Source organism: Malaya genurostris, chromosome 3 (assembly GCF_030247185.1).
Source record: "Malaya genurostris strain Urasoe2022 chromosome 3, Malgen_1.1, whole genome shotgun sequence".
Taxonomy (NCBI): domain Eukaryota; kingdom Metazoa; phylum Arthropoda; class Insecta; order Diptera; family Culicidae; genus Malaya; species Malaya genurostris.
In genome coordinates, this window is record NC_080572.1 from 214203007 (window position 1) to 214215787 (window position 12781).

The following is a 12781-nucleotide window of genomic DNA, read 5'->3' on the forward strand; positions in this document are numbered from 1 at the left end:
CATTACACAATACAAGTAGGTTTAGAATTTTCCCTACACAAAAATCTCAGAATTGCGGAAGCAAATAATGTCCTCATGGTAATAACCAAATCATATATATAATAGGGCTGAAAAGTCACCACTTGTGGCTGAACACCCAATTTAAATCTTAATAATTTAATTTTAACTCATATTCCAATTAATAGTTATTTAAAAAAAAAAAAAAAAAAACATAGAAAACACTTAACTCTTCCAGTTTTCTGTTACCTGTTTTTACCTTTCATTTTTTTTGTTCCTTTTTTTGGTTTACCTACTTACGTTTCTACCTACTTACGTTTGTATAAAAGGAACTTCACTGCAGCATTCTTTCAATAAACTTATAAAACCGATACACTGAAGAAGGATGCAAATAGCATTCCGAAATACGTATCTGTATTATAACGTTTGAAACACTTTCGGAAAAATAGTGACTGTGAAAATAGTGACTTTGTGAGAGTGTAATGACGTGATATAACATAGTGGAATTCAACGGTACAACAACAGTACTATTAGTTAGTAACGAGGTCTGTAAACTAGATGAGTTTACCTGTGAATTTAATAAAAATTTACACCTAGTTTCGCCATCACTTAAAAAAACCTTATGAAATTGAAAATTTTTCACTCATCGCACTGTAATACCGGAACCAAAAGTCAAATCTGGATCAACTTTTCAGAGACTTTTTAATAATGTCGAGACCTTTCATTTGCATCTTAGTTTGTAAAAATCGGTTAAGAAATACCCATGAAAATTGAGTGTGCATTGTCTCATCGATTTGCACATATTGCCTTCTAATTCTGGAACCGGAAGTCGGATAAAGATAAAATTTAAAAGCGAACTATGGGACCACAAGATCTTCTTTCGTTTGAATCTAAGTTGTCACGCCAAAAATCGGTCACGCCATCTCTGAGAAACGTGAATGACATTTTTTTTCTCTTTTTTATGGTGCATATCACCCTGTAATTCCGGATCGAGATAAAATTCAATAGCTATATGTGGGACCATAGGACCTTTCATTTGAATCTTAGTTTGTGAGAATCAGCTACACCATCTCTGAGAAAAATCGAGTGACAATATTTGACATTTGACACACACAGTCGTTTGCTCAGTTCGTTCGACTGAGTCGAATGGTATATGATATTCGGCCTCCGGATCTCGGTTCAAAAGTCGGTTTTCACAGTGATTGTATAGCATTTCTATATGAGAGAGGCCAAAAGGTGGGTGAGTAATATCAGAGACATAACTGAATGACGTAAATACGAATAAAACTGACGTGCTTTTACACACTTCCGAATATCGATAATCGTACTAGTACTAGTTGATTGATTGCTTGAATTCTACAAAACTTTCAATGCTTCTTTCGCAGAATTCTAACGATATGAGATGAAACACACGAGAGGAAATAATTACAGAGTTGTGCAGAGGACAAGACCGACTGCATTGGAAATGCAATGTTTAAAGTCATTTATAAGAGAAATATCACCATCAAATCGTTTGTGGTCATTTATGATTTCTGCATATAAATTAGTTTCAATAACTTACTTATCAAACCCGTCTCTAAAACAAAAATTTTGAAGCGGTTTGAAAAAATATTCACAAAACGAAAATCGCCATCTTGGATTTTAGGAACTCTAAAACCATTAATTATTGATATCTGTTCACTAAGCGTGGATAGAAAGTATCTACAATTGCTTCACAAATGCATGCGAAATAAAAATAAATTATTATTCACTTTTTTTGTTGCAATTATAGAGATTTCAACCTTAAGGTCATTCACCTCTTCGGGCCAGAAAAGCTTTCTGATTCTATGTGAGGAGTTGGGGATCGAACTCAGGTGGGCTGCGTGAAAGGCATCGACTAACCCATCACGCTAAATCTGTCCCATTTTATTCACTTATAATCAATGGTTTTTACACATAATTGAAGCAAAATGAAACAATTTTCATTTAGAACCGGGTTGAGCCTCAATATGGTCGTTTGCCTAATTCATCTGGAGCGAATGTAACAGAAAAGTAGGTCTCATTTTGCATAGTCGGCCACAAGCTGTATGAATAATTGTATTGTGGGAAAATTCTAACCCGCCCGCTTTGTAATCTAGACTCGGTGCCGTCCGACTATTACTTATTTAGGTCGATGCAGACCCTGATACGCTTAATTTCGAGGAAAGCAAACCAAAGACAAGGAGTTATTCCCTGTGTAATATAATTATAATGAGTAATAAACATAGCAAAAAAAATTGAATTCACAGGTTACGCATATCTACGAACTTTAAAATAACCTAATTCGTGATACACTGAGTTCTTTTTTAAGCGGTTTTTATGAGGTGTTTTTATACGGCTTTTTTAGGCGGATTTCCGAAGTTACGCAATTTTATTTACGAGAATTCTGAAAGTTATGCAGTTTACTTGTTTAGTCTTAGAAATACATGAAGTGTCGAGATCTGGTGTTATCTCGATTTTTGACACGCAGAAAATTTTCAATTTTTCAAACAAAAATTAGATTTGGCATCAAAAATAAAAAAATTTGATCTCAGAAATCTCAAAGTCCCAGAGTCGATTTTTTCTAATTTTTTTAGGTTACATCAGATCTGGACGTTTCATGACTTTTTAAGACAATTGGCACAAAAACAGTACTTTATTTTTGCGTTTTTTACTACGCTGATTTCTGAAGTCTCAAAATCTCAATTTCCCAAAGTCGTTTTTTTTTCAACGTTTTATGCATTTCTAAGACATTTGGCATAAAACAAATAATTTCTATTTCGGAAATCTCAGTCGATTTTTTTTTAAACAAAATTATTTTTGCGATTACACCAGATCTGGTCGTTTCATGCATTTCTAAGATACGTAAAAAAATTAGTTTTGCGGTTTTTCTTTACGCGGACTTACGAAGTTACGCGTTTTTTCACACCGATTTCGGAAGTTACACGATTTTTTACGCAATTTTTTTACGCGGTACCTATCCACCGCGTAAAAAAAACCTCGGTGTGTGCTAAAATTTTACAAAAAATATTCAAAATTACATGTTTCAGCACTTGAAAATATATCCGAATGCATGAATGTTAAATCAACTGTGAAAATGAGTCATTGTTGACGTAAATTCACATAATTTTTTCTAAGTGTGCTGTTAATAAAAAAATCTGCAACCGTTTTTGCCTTTCTCGTATAGAAAGGCTATGCAATCATCGTGAAAACCGACTTTCAAGCTATAGTTGAAGAAACGGTCTTTCAATTATTCCCAACGCAATGAAAACAGCAGTTTTTCAAAGAAGGTCGAATCTTACAAAAGTCAACCATTCGAGTTCCTCTGTACTACGAATAGATGCTTAAAAAATTTTGGCTAGAAATGTTGGTTCTACCAAAATACCATTCTACCAAATCTTAGTATTACAAAGAACTAGAAAAGGCGAAACGTCGTTTAATTTGTTTTCGTAAGGTTCGCCTACAAAAAGGGCGATACTTCAATTGCTAGCAAGAAAGGGCGAAACTATTTTATTGTCATCATTTTAGATGGTTTTCGAACTTTTCACTACTGAGACGGTAAAATTACCACCCAGTTTTACTAACAAGGGTGAAACTTCATTTATTCACAAAGAATGCATAGAAGTAAACAAATCGAAAAAGAGCGAAACTCTGTTCATGTTGATTTATTCAATTGATATTTTACATACCTTTTAAAACCATAAACCAACATTTCTTCGGCTCATCAAAAATTGATTTGAAAATATGCGATAATTTCTTAATAGTAATTGGAACCACATTCGAAACATACATCGATGTTTTTTCCCATTTGCTGTCAATGTTCCTTTGAAAAACAGCTGAAATAACTTTTTATCCAAGCACAGTAAAAATATCCTAAAATTCAATGTAACGAAATCTCAATACTGACATGAACAGCGAAGACAAAAATCTGTTTTAGACATATTTTTTGTAAATGTCACATAAATTTCCCGAAAATGTATTCACATATATGTTGGTTTCCGATCAATTTTTTATGCAGAGTGAACTTTAAAATTAAAACATCTCATTTTTCTGTCCATCAACTTTACTTTACTTTCTGTCCATCAACTTTAGTTTACGTAGCTACCAATTTTTACTTTTTCATTACATCGATCTTTTTGCTACGTAATTTTCCAATCGCACGCAAAATTCTGTCATTTCTGACGGATGCCTTTTGTTACTGCTGATTCAATGGAATTTTACAGTTTTTTTGTTTCTAACTGTGTGCTCAACGAAAGACAAGATGAGAAAAGTGGATGATTGAAATAACAAAACGAAGAGATTAAACTCAAACATGCAATTCTCTCCAATTATTGAAAGTACTCTGCCATTAAGAGGGGCTGCCACGTTATGGGGTAGAAATCATGTCGTTTCATGTAGATTCATTTTTTATGAGAGGTACGCGGCTGAAATTTTACGCAGTAATTGGACAAGTTTTTTTTTATAACATACTGTTTTGGGAGTTGAATGAGAAAACAGGGGAGAGGAAGCATCTATAAATCTCACCGCAACGCAATAATTTTTCAATTTTCGAACCATTGCTAAATAAATGACTGTTTTACTTTTATAAGTCAATCAGGAACTCGTCAAGTTTACAAGGAGATAAAGTCGACCTCACTCATCAGCCACCATGTAACGCGATCCATGTCCGCTCTTCGGAAAAATGGTAAAAATGGCAAATTAAAATACTGGTATATCTTTACCCGACGACCGATAGAGTAGAACGATAGATAGATGTGTGTATAGTTGTAGCAAAGTTTACGATAGTTAAACTAGTCAACAGGATGATGATGGAATGAGCTGGCTCTGTTCAATTGGATTGTTTTCTCGAAAGAAATTTTCACACACTCCAAAGTGGCTCAATGACAGAGCAGTTCAACGGATTGAAGAAGGCTAATGTTTGAAGTTCTTAAATTTAAATTGCTAATCTTTCGAATGTCGCCAAAAAAAGCTGTAAAAATATTCTATTATTATTTCACTCTGTTTATTGCTGAAATCCTGAAAACATTATGATGAGCTGCGCAATTGTTATTCTATCATTTTAATTTGCCAGATTGAATAATGAGCAATGTTCATCATTCTACTGATTGAATTTACAACCTGACGAGAATAGTCCAATTATCAATAAACATATAAACAATCAAACTTCGTAAAACAACAGCCTCGTTGGCTGACGCTGATGGATAAACACGTGACGTTTTGTTCAAGCTACAATAGGTGGGCTTGCCGTTTTCAACAATTTCCAATCGAATTTCATTCAGCGGTCATACGGGAAAACCAGGTACTCAGCACTGGCGGTGCGGCTTTCAAACCACCGGCAGATGGTTTCGCCTTTGTTCCGACAGAAGCATTGTTGAACCGATCGGTCACCCGTTCGTACCATGTTCGATTGGCAATGCCATACAGTTCGGGATCCAATAAGTCCTCCGCCTCCCACTCTATTCAACACAGCCCCGATTGTATTTCCGCGATTATTGTTTTCTTCCTTTCTGTGGTTCCACGGCACGCGCGCGCTCCTTCCTACCCGAAAGTGGTCGATGGCGCTGTTATTGTGTCGATTGCCCATCGATTGATGCCCTCTGCGTGGACATGGACGACATGTCAAAACTCGGAGCGGAGATGAAATTCCTCCTCCGTTGATGCCCGTTCCGGGTTTTCGAGTGCCAGTTAGCGTTTATTGTTAGTAAAACCGCGACCTGTGTATGTTTATTTGTTTTCGAAACTAATTTGCTTCGATGGCAATTGGGTATGTCCAGCTCGGTGGCATAATTATCAGGTAATACTGTGGCATCCGCGATGGGCAGTCTGGTGGAATATATTGCAACTATGACAATTATAACCCATAACTGTAGTGCAGAATACTGAGAAAGGAATTATGCTTGTACAATTGTGTTGGTTCCATGTCAAATCGGAATTCTTGATGATTGCTTTTGGTAAACAAGCTCGGTTGTTATTCTGCGATGTCAGTATCCCTTGAGCACTTGCCGTCAAGTCGGTAGATTTAAGCTTGATAGACGGCTGAGCACAAGTTGGCGGAAGTTTCCTAAATCTAATACGATAAGCATCAGTTTTAAAGCTAAGTATTACAGAAAAATAGAAGCCAAATTTTTGCAGTCATTCTGAGTCAAAACTTGTACAATGTTTAATTATATTAATATTTGAAACTAATTTATTAATACTGGTTCATGATAGTGTTGCCTGATATACAATTTGTTCTATAAAAAAAGAAGGGATATAACATAGTACCAGCAGTTTAACGTCATTACTCTAACATAAAGACAAGTTCTTCGGAAAGTCATCGTATTTTAGTTGAAATATACTGTGAACACACTCTTGATGAGCGAAGACGCAGATAAAAATGGAAATTTTTACTTACACGATAAAACACGTAACTGATAACCGAAAAGTTCGAAGCTGAAGATCTGGTGACTGCTTAAACCAGATGAAACCATCACTGAGGATGTATAAAGACGACAATTAACGCGATTGAACTAAGTCATAAAAACTTACCTGCAAACGCTGAAATAAACGGTTCTGCTTAACCCACCGTATTTATTAGATATTACTCCATCCGACTACAATTTGCTCCGATCTATAGAGCATAGCTGTTAAGAAATTTATATCAGTCTCAACACGATAAGGTGACGTTAACAACACAGCAAAAAAAATTATGAAATTTACAGGTGAAGTTATCCGAATTAATCAACTTTTCGGAAGTACATTCGAATGTAGCGTGTCTGGTTGGGAAACAGTACCGATTTCGATCAGCGTACTGTCACACATTCGGGGAAAGTAAATGTATGATTTTTACGCAGAATTAGAATGCAGCACAAACACAGCCATATGAAGTAAACCAAGAAGGTTGACACCTGATAACCGAAAAGGAGGGCCTCCAAGAGGACAATGATCTAAAGCATCGATACCAGCTCTCTCGCGCCTAGGAGGATGAAAATGACATCGTCACCTTAAACTAAGAATTCCGGATCTTCCGACTTTTGCAAAATATCGAAGGCAGTGCTTGAGTGAATGAATTCTATGAGAAAAAAAGAAAAGACTAGAAAGGTTGACCGGAAAAAATCGAATGTATGTTTCCAAATTGCTAATTTTATTTATAACTTAGGGGAGACCGGGGTTAGACCGGATACAGAATTAATCGAACCGCGTAAATATCTTTTAAATTAGTAGTTATTTCGATCCATGGAAATATTTTGTAAACGCCCTTTCATTTACTTAACGTCAGTTAGCTGGATGACGTTGTGTCAATACAGTTTGGCATGTACGTTTTTACTGATATTTTTTGGTTTTCTGTTCTTACATTTTTTTATAAATATAAAAAATAGGTATAGGAGGGCCAAGTTTTATGTACCAATCGATTCAGTTCGACGAACTGAGCAAATGTCCGTGTGTGTGTTGTCAACAAAGAGGTCGAGATGTCAGAGCTTTATGTCAAAATATCTGTCACAATTGACCTTGAAAACAGAATATGTTTCTAGACTTAGATTTCGCACGGAAATAGCTGGCCAACAAGTCATAGATTGTCAAAATCCATCCATTGTTAACGGAGATATGAACTTTTCGCCTTATTACAGTAGTATGAGTTTTGGGCGCTGTATGACAAAGTAATGCTTGGGAGCAACGTGAAACACGATTTTCAATACTGACTATGCATTTCATGACGTTCGTTTCAATTTTAGCACGGTTCGTTTTTGGCAACATAACCGTTCGAATATGACATATGTATTGGAAAGATGGCAGTATTTTAAAATTCAAAACGATATTCAATATTTATATGAATTTATACTGCTTGGAACAATAATTGCTGGAAGAACACAACTTCTTACACCCTTATACTATTCGAAGAAGTTCATCGAGATGAGCGTATTTGTGTGTGAAAAAAGCGGGTGAGTAATGTCAGAAACATAACCGAGTGACGTGAATACGAATGCGAAGGATTGTTTACATTCGCTGTTGAGTTCGAAAATTCCTTGGTTAGTGGAATTAACTAAATCGCTTCAAAAAAATTATTTTCATTCAATTCCACTGTTAAATTTTTACTATTTTGCCATCAATGTCACGAGATAGTCATAGATATTGATATTAGTTTATCGGTGTTCTATTTGCAACCTTTATCAATGTATCAGTTCCGTTGAGTTAATTTACTTCGCATGCGAAAGAGTGAGTAGTTGAATCTGGACCTACCATATTACTGGTCTGAATTCTTGAACTGAATTCTAGACGAATTTAATTTAAAAATCGAGTTCTGGAATTTTAACTTTCATTCTGAAAACGAACACTGGCCCTGTATTTTATAACTGAAATCTGGAATCGAGTTCTCGACTCGCACTCCGGATTTTTGAACTCATTTTTGGTACTAATTTTTGGAACTGAGTTCAAGGCATGGATTCCGAACCTGAATTATGGAATCGAACTCTGGACCTGGATTCCCTGGAACTTAAGCCTAAGACCTAAATTTTGGATCCAAATACTGGATCTGTTTCCTAAATTATTAACCTGGCTTCTGGAACTCAATTTCGGTGCTGACTTCAGGAACTGAGATTTGTGCCTGGATTCTGTTGCTGAATACTGGAATCGAGTTCTAGGCCTAATTCTAGGACAGAACAAGAACCTGGATTCTGGAATCTAATTTGGCACTGATTTTTGGAGCCTGGATTCTGAACCAGAAAATAGGACTTGGATCTAGTTTCTGAAATTGAATTCTTAATCTGGATTCTGGGTCTAGATTCGGTAACTGAATTTTAAACCTGAATTCTTGTCTTGGTTTCTGCAACAATGTTCTGAAACTAAATTCTTGAACTGTGATATAAATTCGAGTTCTGGACCTGCATTTCAGAATCGAATACAGTATCCGGATTCTGGAACTGGAATATCAATCTGGATTCTGGATCCCATTTCGGTACTTAATTCTTGATTTGAGTTAAGGACCAGGATTCTGAACCAGAATTATGCAATCAAAATCAGGACCTGGATTCTGGAACTTAATTTTTAAACATAATAAATCTAGTTTAGTTCTAAATTCTAGAACTGCATTCAGAAACTGCATTTTGAAGATGAATTCAGGAACTCAGTTCTGTACGTGGATTTTGTGGATGAAAGCTGGAATCTAGTTCTAAACAAACATCCAGGATTCTAATTCTGAGATTGAAATATGAACCTGGATTCTGGAACTCAATTTTCTACTAAATTATGGAGTGGTATTCTGGGCCTGGGTTTTGAACCAGAAAATAGAATATAGTGTCCAAAATTGAACTCTGTATAATTATGAATATTACGGGTTGATAATATCTCGCGCAATGGCGCACAAAGCCAAAATGAAATTTCACTTCCCCAGCATACTCAAATCTGGAATTGAATGCTTGTTTCGGGAGCTGGATTCTATGTATATTTGGAGCTGATTTCTGAAACTGTAATTAAATGTATCGAGTGTTAACCTTCCATATATATCCAATGAATAACGCAGAAATGAGATGTCGTTTACTGCCTCAAAACCGTCGTCGTGGGTACGAGAAAGGCAAACAAGCGTCATGAGTTTTCCTCTCAAATACTCGTTGACTCTAAAAATTTCAAATATCTTCAATTTTAAATTATTCGTCGTTATGTCATACAACCAAGGATGGCTTTTATCGTATCAAAGAACGTACACTGGCAACTCTTCACACGATTGAATCAGACGGATATCATCGCAACAACAAAAACCCGGCATGGCTCATTTAACATAGAATCGACACCAGTGCGAGAGCGAATTTCTCTCGATGACATTTCTTAGAATCAAAGGTTAATTCGCTGCTGTGGGGATCCTCTCTGAAGCAACATACGGTCGCTTATTCTCGTTTCGCGATTCGATTCTATACAGGCAGTGGATATTTGCGTTAGAATCATTTTACTATTGCCGCTTATTCTAACTATGTGCATATAACCATTGTATAAGTTGTGTCTATGAATGTGAATGCTATACACAAGGGTTTTGAAATATTGCTACCTAGTATGAGAATCATCAAGTTGAATCATCGATTCGATTTTCTGCGATAATTGTCAACTTGCGATTAAGTTGCGACTTGGGAAATTCCACACAGCAACGATCATTATGAGACTGTAAATTTTTTTAAGGGAGTGAAATACTCAGAGTATAAAGTGGAGCGAAGAAATGTAGCAAAATTCTCTCACGGTTCATGCATCGAGAGACTCGAGTTCTTGTAGCATCTACTACCGGATTGAAAATGTTGTAAACAATATGGATAGCAATATAGCAGCTTCTGTCAAATTTTCGGCAATCACCAACACTGCATACAACCGAAACTTTCACCATAAATTGTTGATCATATTTCCGATGGCATATAGGAAAAATTAAGTTGATACGTTAAATACAACAAGAGATATTCTCGCTCAAAAACTTATCACTCTCCCAGAGGCCAAGGGGAACGTGCCATTTGAGCCAATTTGTTCTGATTCCTGATTCCCATAAAACTGCTTTTTTCTTAATCAGATACGACTTCCGGTTCAGGAGATACAGGGTGATTAGTGTAAAAATTTCACACAAATTTATCGGGTTCACAGATTTTGAGAGTCGATGAACAAATAAACTTATTTCAGTTTTACCGGTATTCGGGTTTCGATCCCGGAAGGTACCCAAAAATTTTATGTGGAACGCACTACATTTTCTCTAAGATGGCTACACTGAATTTCAAATCAGTCTCGAATCTAATGAAATGGTTAACAATCCATTAAGCGAATTTAACTGACTTCGGCTACACCGATATCCGAATTCCGTTTTCGAAAGTGTCGGGAATAGAGAAGCTTAAAGAAGGCCAACACGAATTTAATAAACAAATAATCAAATTAAAATTAAATTAAATTAAAATAAATTAAAATTGGTGAATTTGATCCGGTTTCGACTTCCAGTTTGGAAATTACAGGGTTAGGAATTTTTAAAAGTCACGCCATTATAGAAGATGACGATAATAAAAAATCTTAAAAGTTGGGCTCAAAACTAATTCATTGACACTATTTTGTGTTATGCTGGTCTCTGAATACCGTTTCTGGAAGTACCATAAATAATTTGTCATTATACTTTAAACATGAACCCATTTCTTCAACTCATCGAATACTCAATCGATTGTCACACGGTTAAAATGAAAGGAATAATTTAAGGGTTTCATATAATTTTGTGTTGCATTTCCATCATTTTAATTACAATTCATTTAAAACGACAGTCATTAAAATAATTTCATGAAAACTAAACACAACAAATAATATTCAAGCGGAAAAACACATGCTGATTGATAAAAAAAGAAGGTATCATCTCAGTGCTAGATGGATTTAGCAAGTTTTTTTTTAAATATTTGATTTCTGTGCATTGTAATGACGTTCTGGATAGTGCTTTTTAATGTCCACTTCGTGCAGAATGCATATGCAAATTTCATATCACTTATTAAAACTAGATTTACTAATTATTCAATCAAAACGTTCATTACATATAGTGAAACTATCAAATCATGCTCAATAAAGACTGTAAAGTTAGTTTTAACATCATTTATTTGGTACTGCCGAGAATACCTATATTTCTAGCGAGCAGGATTATGTCTCACGCAAGGTCGAAACCAACATACAATCCTTTCGAATATGCCCCGGTAACCAATAAGCACATACTAATGCCGTATTATGACAGCAAATAATCGCTAATTGGCATTTCAATCACACTTGAGACTGAATTATGGCCGACTTTGACAAAATATTGAATGGTGTGCATTCTGAAAGCTGAATTCTGATTGATTTACAACTAGGCTATTTTATTGCCATTATTAGTGCTTATTGGTTACCTGGATGGTTTCTTTTCTTTTGCGCTCATTAAGTTTTCTTAAGAATTGGAGTACCTTTGTAGTCATTCTTTATTTTTGTATGAAACTTTATAGTCCGATTTAGCCCCGCGGTTCTTAAATATTGGATTTTGGATTGGTCACTTTATCGTGACTAAGTAGAAAAACCTAGTCATGCTTTACCAAGTCACAAATTGGGAATTGTTGCTGAAAGTTGAAGCTATACTAGCTATATAGATAAATTAGGTAAAATTTAGAGATGATCGGGTTTCGGGTATTTGGAAACAAACAAACAAACGATTTTTTTTCGTTCTTGCACAATTTACCTTATAATGATGATGAAGTCTGCTGTTAGTTACATGTACAATTGAAAGTGAACGAATAATATAAAAAAATGTTGGCACTAAACCAGCCATTTTGCTCATATTTGCTACCTTAAAATTGTTCGATTGGTCAAAATTCCGGACAATTCTGGGAATTCATTAACTTAGCAGCATACCACTCCAGAACCATCTTGGTATAGTGGCAGTGGGCCAAATACACCCAAAAAACTTTTGAACACTAGACAAACTGTTTTGTTCGGCATCTTCAGCACTTGGAAGCCAGCGTTGATCTGGACCATTTCGGATTTTTCTGGTGTTTGTGCACAATATTCGGGTCCTATTTGACATTATTTCTGAACGTGATCGTCTACTTTAGTCAAACTTGCACCAGTTGTTCTCTATAGTCCGCATAATAAGTAAAATAAAGTGGTGGGTTGATTAATGACATGACTATTGGTATAATTGCCCTAGTAGAAAAATGTATGACATGACCTTCGATCACAGGAAATATTAGAATTAATTCCTAATATCTCATTCGATGTTTGAATGCTTCAAATCCTTGACAATCATTCACAAATCCGATGTGGTTGCCGACTATTGTCGGTCGGAAAATCA

The 12781-nt window shown here is 35.5% G+C and overlaps 1 protein-coding gene across 27 annotated transcripts in view; it reads left to right on the plus strand.

Moving 5' to 3' along the window:
- The window catches only part of LOC131434773 (poly(rC)-binding protein 3), a 731715-nt gene that overhangs the window by 610246 nt on the left and 108688 nt on the right, over positions 1 to 12781 (plus strand). The gene's annotated exons all lie outside the window — the stretch shown is intronic.